Source organism: Megascapheus bottae, chromosome X, assembly GCF_031878675.1.
Source record: "Megascapheus bottae isolate mThoBot1 chromosome X, mThoBot2.hap1, whole genome shotgun sequence".
Taxonomy (NCBI): domain Eukaryota; kingdom Metazoa; phylum Chordata; class Mammalia; order Rodentia; family Geomyidae; genus Megascapheus; species Megascapheus bottae.
This window is the reverse complement of record NC_143547.1, coordinates 13684006-13698710: the sequence shown is the minus strand read 5'-3', so window position 1 is coordinate 13698710 and position 14705 is coordinate 13684006.

The window sequence follows — 14705 nt, the reverse complement described above, 5'->3', positions numbered from 1 at the left end:
AGAGCAACAATGCCTGAATGACAATGCATCTGTTTACAGCATGTATTACTAATGATTTAAAGCCAACTGTTGAGACCCATTGCATAGAATAATAGATTCCTTGCAAAGCATTACTGTCCATTGACAATAAAACTGGTCTTCCAAGAACTCTGATGGAGAAGTACATTGAGGTTCATTTGTCTTCATGCCTGCTAGTAAAATGTCCAATCTTCAGCATATGGATCTAGAAGTGAACCTAATATTAATTTATTTAAGAAATGAACTTTGGGGCTGGGAGTTTGGCCTAGTGGTAGAGTGCTTGCCTAGCATGCACGAAGACCCGGGTTTGATTTCTCGGTGCCACATACATAAAAAAAAAGCTGAAGTGGTGCTGTGGCTCAAGTGGTGAGCTCTATCCTTGAAAAAGCACAAGGACAGTGCTCAGGCCCTGACCTCAAGCCCAAGACTGGCAAAAATAAAAGAACTTTGTAAGACTATAGCCACATCAATAATGATCCCAATGTTGGATTTGGGTAAATACAGTTGTAAAACTGGAAAATATGATTCTACACACAATAATATAAATGCATTTCTAGAATAAAATGTACTTAATTATGATTTACTGATGTATCATGCAAATTATTATATTTTTACAAAATGTAAAAAAAGCACAATTTTGCATCAACTTTACAAAACTTTGTGAAGTTAAAAAGCTTTACTACATCTTATTTCAGAATTTTCCAAAGTATTAAAGTATTTGCTAAAACATTGAATGCATCTATTCTTCAGAAACTTAAAACTAGTTTGTAAAATCAACTTGTCATGGTGTCCTTTTTAATGTCAGAAGTTAAATTATATTACTAATTATGATAATAGCAATGTGCCTATTTAAGATTTTGACATATATTTTATTAGGAATAATATGATTTCTCTAGATCTCTAAAATTGTTGCCATATAATTCTGTATGTTATAAAATTATAATCATTTTTGCCGTTGCCTATTTTAGTTTTATATTCATTCTCATGCCTCATTTTTATATATAATTACTTCTATTTTGCTTCCAACTTTCAAGAGTTTTAAATATTCTTGGTAAAATTCTGATACATTTCCTTCCTTTAATTAATTTCTGGTTTTAATCATGTTTTATCTATATTGACTTCTTTCTAATAATTTCTTTTGTTCAACTTCTGCTTCTAATTCAATTCCTTTGTAGATTGCTTTTTTTCTTTTCTGCTCTACTGAAGAGGGAAACGAGGGCCTCACATATACTAAGCAAACTTTCTACCACTGTGCTTTATCTTCTACCTATATATAACCTTTTACTTTCAGTTTTTTCATGGATACATTTTGGCTAGCTTTTGATCAATTTTAATTCAATTGGATCATAAACAATAAATATTTGCATTATAATTCTTTTCATTTAAAGTTCTCAGATTTTTAAAAATGCAATTTACTATTTTTAATTTAATTTTTATTGTCAGGGTGATGTACAGAGTAGTTACAGTTACATATGTAAGGTAGTGAACACATTTCTTGTCTAACATAGTTACCCCTCTCCCTTGTTTTTCTCCCATTTTCCCTCCTGCAATCCCTATCATGTTCAGTTTATTTCCAACATACTGTCTTGTGAGTATCACAGTTATATTGGTTCAGCTTTGTCCTTTCCTCATAGTTTTGTTTTTCCCCTTCCCTTCTTCTAATTCAAATAAATGTACCAATACACCAGGTACCAAAATCAGATACAGTGACAACAGGGGATAAATCATAGGGGGAAAAATGAAAAGAAAAAAAATAGAAAGAATGTCACATAGTACATTAAAAACAATCAGATAAAAAACTCTTTTTTGAGACTACTACTGGAAGGAGTAGGAGAAACATGTGTTTTTTTTCCTTTTTTTTTTCATTCACCAAAAACTCGAAATTATTTACTTTAAATGAAGACTCGGTTAGGATTGGATGAGAAGGGAAGACATGGGCCAGGAGTTTGGCCTAGTGGTAGAGTGTTTGCCTAGCATGTAGGAAGGCCAGGGTTCAATTCCTCAGTACCACATATATAGAAAAAAGCTGGAAGTAGTGCTGTGGCTCAAGTGGTAGAACTCTAGCCTTGAGAAAGTCCAGGGACAGTGGTCAGGCCCTGAGCTCAAGCCCAGGACTGGCAAAAGAAAAGAAGGGAAAACATAATTGGATGCGAAGAGTTTTCACTTAGATGGATTCTATGTACAAGCATAAAATGTGAAAGAATATCACATGTTCAAGGACCTAAAAGAAGACAAGAATTTTATTTTTATTGTATTTTTATTATGGGGGTAATGTTTAGAGGGGTTACAGTTACATACACCAGGTAGTAGGTGCATTACTTCTCACACATTGATACCCCTTATCATGTTATTGTCCTCATTTCCCTCTCACCCCACAATCATTTTGTTTTCCCCCTTCCCTTTCCTTGTTCAATTAAACAAATAAACACATGTACAATATACCAGGAGACAAAATCAGATAAAATAACAATATGAGATTAACCAGAGGGCAAAAATAGAGAAGAGAACATTAAGAACAACAATCACACAAGATAAAGCTCTTGTTTCCATATCCTAGAGATCCTTTCATTTAGTTTCATCCTATATGACCTTATGTATCCAGGTTTTGAGCTATTGTGATCCTTTGCTAGGAGAGTCCTAGATGTGTACTAATTATTATAAATGAAGGAAACCATTGAGCCTGTGTTCCTTTGGGTCTGGTTTACTTCACTTATTATGAGGTTTTCCAAGATGACAAGAATTTTGATAGCATAAAGCGATGAAGAAGAATAATTAGAAAGGATGATATTATTAGGGATGTTTTTAAATTGTCTCACCTCCATTTTTGTTTCTTTAGAGTTTAAGTATGTTTTATGCAGATCCAGGAAGACATAATAAGGTGCTTGGGATTAAAATCACAAAGAACAACACAGGATCCTATATTGCTTTCCTAGGAATTTCGTAATGAAGTACTGGAAACTGTGTGGCTTAGAGCAAAAGAAGTTTATTCTTTATAATTGTGAACGCTAGATTTACTCCTGTAAATCTAGATTTACCTCTTACAACTATTGGAAGTTTTCATGACAATCATCACTCATTGACTTGTAGCCACAGAGCTCCTACGTCTGGTTTTGTTGTAATGAAAATTTCCCTCTGTGTTTCCTCTTTACCAAGTTATGTTTTTTAGAAGAATATCAGTTAGTTATACTGGATTAGATCCTACTCTATTACTTAAACTTAACTAATTATATCTTTCATGATTCTACCTCGATGGCTAACTGTAAGGTCCTAAGGGTTGAATCTTTGAACAATAATTTTTTTTGGACAATAAAATTCATCCTACAGCATAAGCACAATTCAGTTTGAAGCCATTGCAAGGAAATACGACTTTCTAGATTGGGTCTTTAGGCCCTACTCAGGTTTTTTTTTCATATATTTTACTGTAATTAATAGAAGGGTTACATTATATTCACCAGATAGAAGGTGCATTACTTCACATACATTGATACCCTTTCTCATGTCTTGGTCCCCATTTCCCTCCCTCCACCTCCACCCCTCATCTTGTTTTCGCCCCTTCCCTATCCAATTCCAAATAACCAAATACAAATATATCCAATTTATCAGATAACAAAGTGAGATATTGTAACAATATGAGATAACCAAGGGATAGCAAAAGAGATGAGAGATAATATAGTACATTAAGGACAACAATCACTCATTATATGACTTTTGTTTCTATATCCTAGAGGTCCTTTCATTTAGCGTCCTACTATATGGCCTTATGTATCTAGGTTTTGCTCTATTGCAAATCTCTGCTATGAGAGCACGAGGTTTCTAGTGATTATGACAAATGAGGGAAACCATTGAGCCTATGTTCCTTTGGGTCTGGCTTACTTCACTTTATATGATTTTTTTCTAAGTCTTTCCATTTTCTAACAAATGGGGCAATACCATTCTTTCTGACAGCAGCATAGAATTCCATTGTGTACAAATAACACATCTTGTTGATCCACTCATCAACTGAGGGGCATCTGGGTTGGTTCCATATCTTTGCTATGGTAAATAGTGCTGCAATGAACATCATTGTGCTACCTATCCAGTTTTGATCAAAACCTTTAGTACCACCTAGTTAACTATGCAACTGCAAGTACATCTATATGAAGTTAATTTTTTTCATGTCCTTAATAAGTTCTCTCATTGGTTCATATAAAATTAAGTCTGTTATTATATGGTAATTATGTATTACTCACATCTCTGGATTCTGAGAAAATAATTTGAAGGGTTGGAAGATAGTCATATCCATTGAGTTGAGATTCCCACCTACTGCATGAATATCAACAGTAGCAGCTCTTTGTGACATGTGATTTATGCAGATACTTGTTCTTAAGATTAAAGTTATTCTTAACTCAATTTGATATGAGGGTGATATTAGGTTTCAATTGTTGAAAAAATAATCGAAAACCACAAAGTTTTAATAGTATAAATGATGAAAAAGTGTATTCTGGCACAGTCTTTAAATCTTTCTGAACAACTATAACTTTCTACAAATCACCTCGGTAGTTGGAGAGCTGTACCCAGGCATTCATATAGAGTGCCATTGCCATTTAATATTACCTTGATAACCGCAGAAATAATTTTATCCTAGACTCTTCCATATGTTTTGTTTTTCATTTCCCCTTCTAAACAAAGTTTTTTCTCCTCTGTTCTTTTTTTGTTTTCTACATCTGACAATGGAGTCCACAAATTAGGACACAGAAGTAGTAAAACAAAAATGTCTCCTAGGAAGTGGCACTGGAGCTCAAGTGGCAGAGCACTCGCCTTGAGATGAAGAGCTCAAGGACAGTGCTCAGGCCCAGAGCTCAAGCCTCACAAGCAAAACAACAAAAAAGTCTCTCATAGGTATAAGCATGATCTTCAATGTTCCATTCTGCTTTCTTTCCTGGATGAGCTAGGTACTAGTGGGGCCTTCTTTCAAACTCTGTGTAAAATTTACCTACTATAGAATGAGTACTTTTTTCCCCAAAAGTTATATGTTGGAATACTAATTCTCAAGATCATTTGTGCTTATGAATAGAGCCTTTGGATGATGTTTAATTAATGAATAATGGGTCTCCAGAACTATGAGAAATTTCTGTATTCAAAGGCCATATAATCTATGATTTTTTGTTGTAGTCATGCACATACATAAGACAGTATTGCTACTTCTCTATTCTGATATCACATTTCTTGAATTACTTTAATATATTTTGAAATCAGCTGGTGAGGAAAAAAAACATAGTTGCAATACAGTGACAAATCACATTTCCAATTCTATGGGGAAATATGCAGCTATAACCAAGTTCATTCAGAGAAGATATGTAATTAATACTAATGCCTCAGGTGCGGTAAAATAAAAGATATTCTTGGATGAAGGATTAAACTTTTAGCATCTTACTACTTATCTACTTCAGCAGGGTCTGCTACAGTTAGGATATTTTATACTGACACTCAAAGATACAGTTTTTAAATAGTAGATTGTAGAAGTGAGGTGTCAGGAACTTGAAAATCAGTTCATTATTCAGAACCGGATGGATAGTTTACTTCTTTGGAAGAAGTTTCTGTACAACTTAAATATCTTAATATTTATTTATTTAATGTAGTTGTACAAAGGGGTTCATATAATCATAATTTTTAAAAGCTATTTTCCTTCTAAAACTTGCACCCAAATCATTAATCCAAAAATTTACTATAAGTTTGACATTTAAATGTAATTACTGGATAATTCTTGTGCAAATCTGTGTGAACCAATCTCTTTCTAACTGGTAAATCTGTACTTTGATATTCTTAATAACACGTGGAATCACTACTAAAAACTCTTACAAAACCTTGTATTAGAGACCCACTCAAAATATGTCCAAAGATGGCTAGTTTACCATTCAAATCTCATTAGAAATACAAAATTATAAGAGGTCAGAATTCTTTTAAAAATGAGTTGACAACTCCTAGAAGTGAAATTAAATCTGCCCTATGATTCAAGTTCCTTTTTGTGCTTCTCTCTTAGCCCAAATACCTGGAGCATAGGGAGTTTGAAGAAAAAAATAACAGTGTGAATAGAGAATCCATGCATCAATTTAACTTTTCTTAGGGGTTCCTTAGGCAGCCATTGTGATTCAAATAAATGAGCATTGGAAAGTACTCTTCCATTCAACATTATTTGACAAAGAATGAACTGAGCAGAGCAAAGATTCATTAGTCTCAAAGCTGAGCTGTGGTGACAATTTATAAGCCAAGTTTTTGAGGTATTAGCATTGTAACAAAGAAATTTTGTACTGTTTCATTTCACTTTTTCAAGTTCAATACAAATATCAAATGTTGTCTTTGGAATGGACCAATGGGATTTTTACAAAGTAATAAAAGATGCATTTGTCCTAGAATTTCCCATGTGACTCTTTTTTTAGAATCCACTCAAAATTAAATGGTAGACTATAATGAGGAATATGGCCTCTTAAAAACTCATTTATGAAATGTGAGGCCCCTTCAGCATGACTGATTCTCTATTCATTTGAGAGTCTTTCAACTTTCCTTATGCCATTTGTATCCTCTTCTTTACAGATAAAATATGGTTTCTCAGGATGACATTATAAAAATGAAAATAAATATGCATTTTTCAAAACTGTGTTGTAAAGAAAGTTGGAGATTTTATTTGATTTGAAATTATAAAGAAGGAAATCTATAAGGTGTTTTTTTCCAATAAAAGTATTTTGTTAAACATATAGCTAATTTGTGTCTATAATGTATTGATCACATGATTTTAGAAGAAAATTACTTTTACAGTACTGTGATGAATCTGGATCATAATGAAGTTCAAAAATTAAAAATGTGTGTATTCTTGAATAGCAAAGCATAAGCAAATTGTCCTTTTAACATTACCATTTTTTAAATTGCTACATATATTCCACAGATATCATGGCCCTAAATATTTTAATGTCTCAAAGCATTCTAGTTCTTCTTTTAATAAGTTTTTCTGCACATATACAAAAACAGCACTTAACTCCGCTAAATAGTAAAAGTGTGATCATATACCACCCTGAAACCCGTACATTTCTGTTTCTTTCCCAATAATTATATATTGAGCTCAACTCTTTCTTGTGTATAAGACTTTCCTCCTCAGAAACAATGGAAATGTGATCATGAAATGAATGAACATGGAAAATGTATTTCTATTAGAATTTGTAGTTCTCTATAAGAGTTCTCCAGCAGAATTAAAAAGCAAGAATTATAAAGTAATCTATAATACTCTGGATTGGGTTTTATGGCAGCTAAATTGAACTTAAGAAATGAGAAGTGATATTTCCATGGATAATAGACCATACAAAATAGATAAAGATGAAGCGATTGCTTTTAAAAGGTATGACTCGTGGATGACTTAATAGTAAAAACTTTGTGTAACCTGTTAAAATCTGTTTAACATTGAATGAAGATCGCACACTGAAACTCATTGAAAGCTGTTTTTGAAGAATAAGTGTTACCATTTATTCTTTAGTCAATGTGACTAAATTACTGTATGCAAGTTTGAAATATGTCAGTGGAACCCTTTGTACCATTAACATGAACTTTTAAAAATGAAGGACAAGAATGAAGAATGAAGAAATAAAGAAAGCAAAACTGGTTTTATCCAAGATCTGGATAATCATGGGAGGGAGGAGTGTGAATGAAGAGGGTAACATAGGAGATATATATTCAAAGTCCCTTAAATACATGCCATGTATAAACATGGACTAATCAAGATTGTTGAGATTGGTTGGGGATCAGAGGAGAGAAAATGAAGTAGAATGATAGGAGGGAGTCTGATTAATATACAATCTATGAATATATGAACATATCAAAATGAAACACCCTGGTACAATTGATAGTAATAAACAACAATGTGTAATCAAGTTGAACATACATCATAATCGCAAGCCATTTGCATGTCTTTACTGGGCTTGTGAGAAGGTTGAATTTCATCTGAGTCCTGTGCTTTTAGTGACTATTAAGGAAATCGCGAAGCCTTTTGTGTTACTGGGAAACAGGTTCCACAGAATCACTTTTTCTTTTTACTTAGGTAAGATTCCCAGATGGTTCTCTTTTCCACCCAGGCCTAAATCTTCCAAATTCCTTTTCTTTATCTCATAAACAATAGATTGAATGAATCCTTACCTACAGACATGAACAAATGCCTGTTAATTTGACAGGCACAAACCTGAATCACTTTTTCCCTTTCTTGAAATCCTCTGAAATTCATGCTACTTTTTAGTTTAAGGTAGTATTGGAATGTGGAACAACCTCACTTCCTCTTAAAGGCAAATCCCACAGGATCAATTCACTTTGAAGAAAAAACTTTACTTGTTTATCATGTCCCATTATTCAGCACTTTCTGGATTTGAATACGAATTCAAATAATATATAAATATATACACATATGTAGAGGGAGATTATATATATATATACAGATATATGTAGACTATACCTATATACATACATATATATATATATATATACACACACACATACAACTACACACATATCTTATAAAGAAAAGACATAGGCTTGACATTTTTTCCCAGTCCTGGGCTTGGGCTCAGGGCCTGAGCACTGTCTTTGGGCTTTCTCAACGCTAGAGCTCTACCACTTGAGCCACAGCACCACGTCTCACTTTTTTCTTTGTATTTAGTACCAAGGGAATCCAACCAGGCTATTCAAGAAGGCTACGCAAGCACTCTACCACTTGGTCAAATTCCCAACCAGGTTTGATAACTTTAAAGTCTATATTTTACTGAAATCACATTATATCATGAATAAGGGGATATATATGTCATAAATACTGAGAAAACTGAGACTACCTGGTACTTTAGGGGAGTTGGAAAAAACAGAGATAGTTAAAGGGTATAAAGCTTCAGTTAAGAGCTGATGAAATTCTGGGTAATTTGAATTTAATCCTAAAGATTTAACTCTTTATTTCCATACAAGCAATACGACAGACTTACAGGTACACAGAAGATTTAGATCATTCCTGAGACATTAGAAAATGTTATTCAAACCATCTTGGGGTCTCAGCCCTCATCTGAGTTGTTCTTTTATTTTCTAGAGTTTACTAATAAATTTTAATTATAAAATGACTTCATATTTGTGGTTAGAATTAGCCATTAATATATTGATGGAACAAAAATTGTTTGAAATAAGTTGCAGAGAAAAAGGCTTAACAGTTTCATAGAATATTATCCCAAGAGCTGGGGACAGTGGCTCACACTTGTAATCTTAGCTACTCAGGAGGCTGAGATCTGAATATCAAAGTTCAAAGCTAGGCCAGGCACAAAAGGACCTGAGACTCTTATCTCCAATTAACCTCTAGAAAATGGGATGTTGAGCTTGGCTCAAGGGTAGGGTGGTAGCCTTGAGCTAACAAGCTCTGGGACATCACTCAGGCTCAGGTGTAGGGTGGTAGCCTTGCACTGAAGAGAAGGTGCCCAGGCCTACAACAAGCCCTACAACCCATAACAAAAAAGTATCCCAGGGTACTCCACCAGGTAGAGAACTGATATCATTGTAAAGAATATAATAAACAGATGTCCTACCTGTGATGCTAACATGCATTGTTTCATATATTTTTATTGTAATTAATAGAAGAGTTACAGTTATATTCACCAGATAGTAGGTACATTACTTCAGACACATTGATACTCCTCATGTTTTTGTCCCCATTTCCCTTCCCCCACTCCTCCCCCATCTTGTTTTCCCCTCTTCTCTTTCCTATTTCAAATAAACAAATAAATGTATATGTGACAATATGAGAATGTACAAGGGTTAACATGCATCTTTAGCATTCTTCCCTTGAAAAATTTAGTCACATTGTGTTCTTAAACTTTTTGTCGTAAAGGGTTAGTTAAAAAAAAAATCACTCAATGAATGCCTTTTTCTTTGAACAATGTCACCTCCTCTCTCATTTTCTCCCAGTGTTTCCGCTTCTGACCCCCTTGCTCCCAAGTAGTGTCTAGTGAATATCTGGTATCACTACTGAATTCAGTTTTCATTTTACTTTCTTCAGTTCTCTCTTTCCCCCTTTGTTTACTACCTTTAGTTGCTCTTTTTGATTACTGGGCATTTTGTCTTTTATGTAAGTTTACCTGATGTGGGGAGGGGAAGCAGAAGCACAGAGTTCTTAGGACAAAGGGTGAATCAATTCAGCAGTGATACTCACTACACACAATGTAGAAAATTAACTATACCGACTGGGGAGAGGAGGTAAGAGAGGGCAAAATGGGAGAAAATGAAGAAGCGGGTGACATACATTGTTCAAAAAGAAATAGAGTCATTACCTGACATGTTACTGTAACCCCTCTGTATATCAACTTTACAATAAGAATTTTAAGTCACGGTTTAGATGTTCCATTATATAAGCAAGATAATATTATATATACGATAATAATGTTTTTCTTAGTTGTTCAGATTGGTTTTATTAGTTCAAGATGGTGATAAAAATATATTCAACATGAATTCACAATTTTAATCACGGTCAATTAAGAAGTTTATCTTAATTATTTTATCAGTGTCTTATAACTTACTTGTAGGTAGTGTTAAGTATATCTACATTTTTATACACTAATCTCCAGAACTTTTTCGTCTTTCAAAACAGAAACTCTGCACCATTAAAGTCCAGACAACCACCACTCTACTCTCTGTCAATGAATTTGAATAATCACATACATTAAGTATAATCATGCAGTACTGGACCTTTAGTTACCTTAGGATATTTCATTTATGATCAATACTACTCATGTTGTAACATGTATTAGAATTTCCTTTCTTTAAGGTGGAATAACATTTCATTGCAGTAATAAACCACACTTTGTTAATTTACTTTCAGTTGGCACTAGAGTTTCATCAACCTCTTTACTGTTGCCATAGTCATTCAACTAGGTAATACAATCTCCAAGTGTAAGTGGTAAAAAAAAATGTCCACAAAGATTTGGACATTACTTACACTTAGTAATCGACTGTTGAAATTCTAAATAGTTCAAGTTGTTATTATCATATTGGGTTTAAGTCTTCCAAGAATTCAAAAATCTAGCGCTAATGTGCAGTTTGGTTTCAATGACTATGTACAAGAGACCTAGATCTATGTCTCTACTTCTGGGGAGGAGAACTCTACTACAGAATGCCTTAGGGATCATCTTGGGTATGTTCCCAGCTATATGAAGAAGAGGATCTATGCATTTCACCCCATTAGCATGAAGATTACTTTGAGCTAAAGTCGTTTGAGATTCAATAGATTCAGAAAAAGAAGCCTTCTACAGCCTTACATTATTTGACTGAAAATCAGACAGTTCTTTTATTTATTTATTTATTTTTTTATTTATTGCCAGTCCTAGGCTTGGACTCAAAGTCTGAGCACTGTCATTCTACTTTCTCAAGGCTAGCACTCTACCACTTGAGAGCCTCAGCACCACGTCAGGCTTTTTTCTATGTATGTGGTACTGAGGAATCAAACCCGGGTCTCCGTGCATGCTAGGCAAGCGCTCTACCACTAGGCTAAACTCCTGGCCCCCAAATCAGACATTTCTCTTTTTGATCATGAAGATAGAAAGTTGGTGCCACATCTGAACTGTACATATAAGCTTTGCTCCATTAGATTTTCCTCAACACTAATCTCATTTAGCCACTTTTAAAAGCCTAAACTCTCATTTATTTTGTTACTTCTCTATATTTTTCCTCATTAAGATGCTGTGCAAGGACAAATTCTAACTGTCCCTTTGAGATATTCATTGTTCTGTGCTCCTGGTATGTGCACAAATCTTAAACCAAACAAATCTGTTTTTCTGTTATTAATCTATCTTATAATAGTCTATTTTGCAAGGTCCCCAGCAAAAACCTTTGATTACAGGGAACATATTTTTCCTCCCTTACAATGACTTCTATTAAAGTGATATCATTTAATGTGCAAGGAATGAGGAAACTTTAATATTATTTTATTTTTTCATTTAATTAATTAATTAGATAATTGTTTAATTTTGGAGTCAGACCTGAGCCATGAACTTGGGGCCTGGGCGCTAACTTAAAGGCTAGAGCTCTACAATTTAAGCCAGAATTCTACTTCCGGCTGTTTTTGGTAGATTAGTGGAGCTAAAAATCTCACACATTTTCCTGCCAGGAAATTTTGAGTAACTAGGAATTCAGGTATGAGACATGTATGCCCAGCTTAATATTACTTTTAAAAGCCCAGAAGAATATATCAAAATAATAAGAATGGACAATTTTATAAAACACTCTCATCCTTGACACAGCTAGAGAAATCTTGAACTTGACCATGAACTACAACTTTAAGGAATATTTTTCTTTGTGTTTGTGGGGGGGGGGGTCATGGTGCTTGAACTCTGGGCCTGGGTGCTGTCCCTGAGCTCTTCAGCTTAAGTCTACCACCCTATCCCTGGGCGTGGGCTTTGTCCCTGAGCTCCTCATCTCAAAGCTACAACCCTACCACTTGAGCCACAGCACCACTCACGGTTTTCTAGTGGTTAATTGGAGATAAGTGTCTCAAGGTCTATAGTGCCCGAGCTGGCTTTGAACCGTGATTCTCAGATCTCAGCCTCCTGAGTAGCTAGGATTACAGGTATGAGCCACCATGCCTGGCATATTTTTCATTTTTAAGGAGCAGAGAAATTCAGATAATCATATTTTCTAGAGTTATATCTCCAATTCAGATAGAACAAATAGACCATTTTTCAACATTTGTGAATTATTGCATGATAGATAAGCGTTCTTGTACTAAAGCTAAAATTAATAAAATTGATGTAGATAAAACACTGCCTCTCACTTCCTGGAAAGATCCTTTTACATCAACACAAGCTAGAATTGGATCTCAGTGTTTTAAAAAGTTTTCTTGGGTGGATAGGGAAGGGGGGAAAACAAGATGAGGGGCAGGGATGGGAGGAGAGTAATGGGGACCAAGACATGAGAAAGGGTACCAATGTATGTGAAGTAATGCACCTTCTATCTGGTGAATATAATGTAACCCTTCTACTAATTACAATAAAAATATATGGAGAAAAAAAGGTTTGTTGGACTACTAGGAGGTATTTCATGGCACATTTTAAAATCTTCATGGGAATATACATAATATCTAACGAAAAGGAAAATGAAAATACACAGTTCCAACATTTTAGTGTGACAAAAAAAAGAAAGATAGAAAGAGGAATAATAGAGTTAGAAGATTTGAAGGGAGAGCAGATAGGGAAGAGGGAAGAGGGAAGGGGGAAGAGGGGAGGAGAAGAGAGAGGAGAGGAGAGAGGGCAGGAAGAGGACAGGAAGAGAATGAAATTGTTAGTATACTGACCTTTGAAAGACTCAGCATGTTATTCAGAAATCACTTCAGTGAAAGAAGGCTTTACAAAGTTGTTAATTAATCTAGGGCTGGCACCCTTTGGGAATAATACCAGAAAATTGGAACAAAAAAGAGGTGCAGCTTACTTCACAGCAGGAAAAAAAGGGGCCTTTTAATTGGATTAAATCACATCACCACAAAATTTATGGATCCTGGCCACCATGCCAAAGAGGTGAGAAAATTCTAAATTAATTCATTAGGCTGGGGGGGAGGAGTAAAACTTGCCATTGACTTAAAAATTTCAAAGGCAAAGTTTGATTGATGGAAATACATACATAGTAGTCATTAAAAAGAAAAGTTCTGGGAATTTGTGATTTACCCAAAACTTTCCACCATGCTTTGATCCATACATTTAGGCTACCCAGAATTTCTGAGAACAATTTTTGCAAATTTTTTCTCATAAAAAGGAAAAACAAAACATTAGTCGGTTGCACATTCTTTTTCTAAAATGAAACATTTTACTACGGTTATAAAATAAATTTTGTACCTGTGCCTTTTAAAGAAAAGCCATACTTGAGTCTTAGATTTCATTCATTGTAAAATATGTTGTAGTTCACTTTTCACAAAAATATGAAGCTTTACTATTAATCTTTCTAATCATCTAAAGCACATGAAATATATTTATATTAAAGATAATAAGTTCTTAATGTATCAATTCCAAGAACATCTTGGGAAATGCAAAAAAATATTAAACTAATTTTCATGCAATCAAATAAATCACAAATTGAATAAATTAATTCATAGAGATAAAATTAGTGTGGATAAAACAGATTTTCATAAAGATAATTATTACTTAAAGAGCTGAAAATTAATTTCAGAATTTCAGTTATGCATATCATTATTTCTTCAAGGACTAACAATTTCTATATTAATTTCCTAGGCTCTTTATGTTTCTACTTTTAAATTAGTGTGTATTATTACAAGGTTTCAGTTTGCTATTTCAATACATGCATATAAAGATAAAAAGTAATTTCCTTGTGTCCCATATAAGTTTAAGTAATTTTGAATATGATAATTAGGATTAGTAATTCACAGTTAATTTTGTTTATGCATGTAGCTATAAAACATTTGGGATCTACAGTATGTTTTGCCCTGGGTCAAATCTTGTCATAATTCTGAAGCAGAATATACTACATGATTTGTAGAAAATTAATACTTGACGCCTTAGAATAAAATTATTTTAAAAGCTCCATGGAGTGAACTAAAATGTTCATGTTTACAAAACAGAGGCAAATTATAAGTAATTGTACTGAAAGAGATGGTGTTAGTATAATACAATGCTAATACTATAAATTGTTGGGGGAGAGAAAAT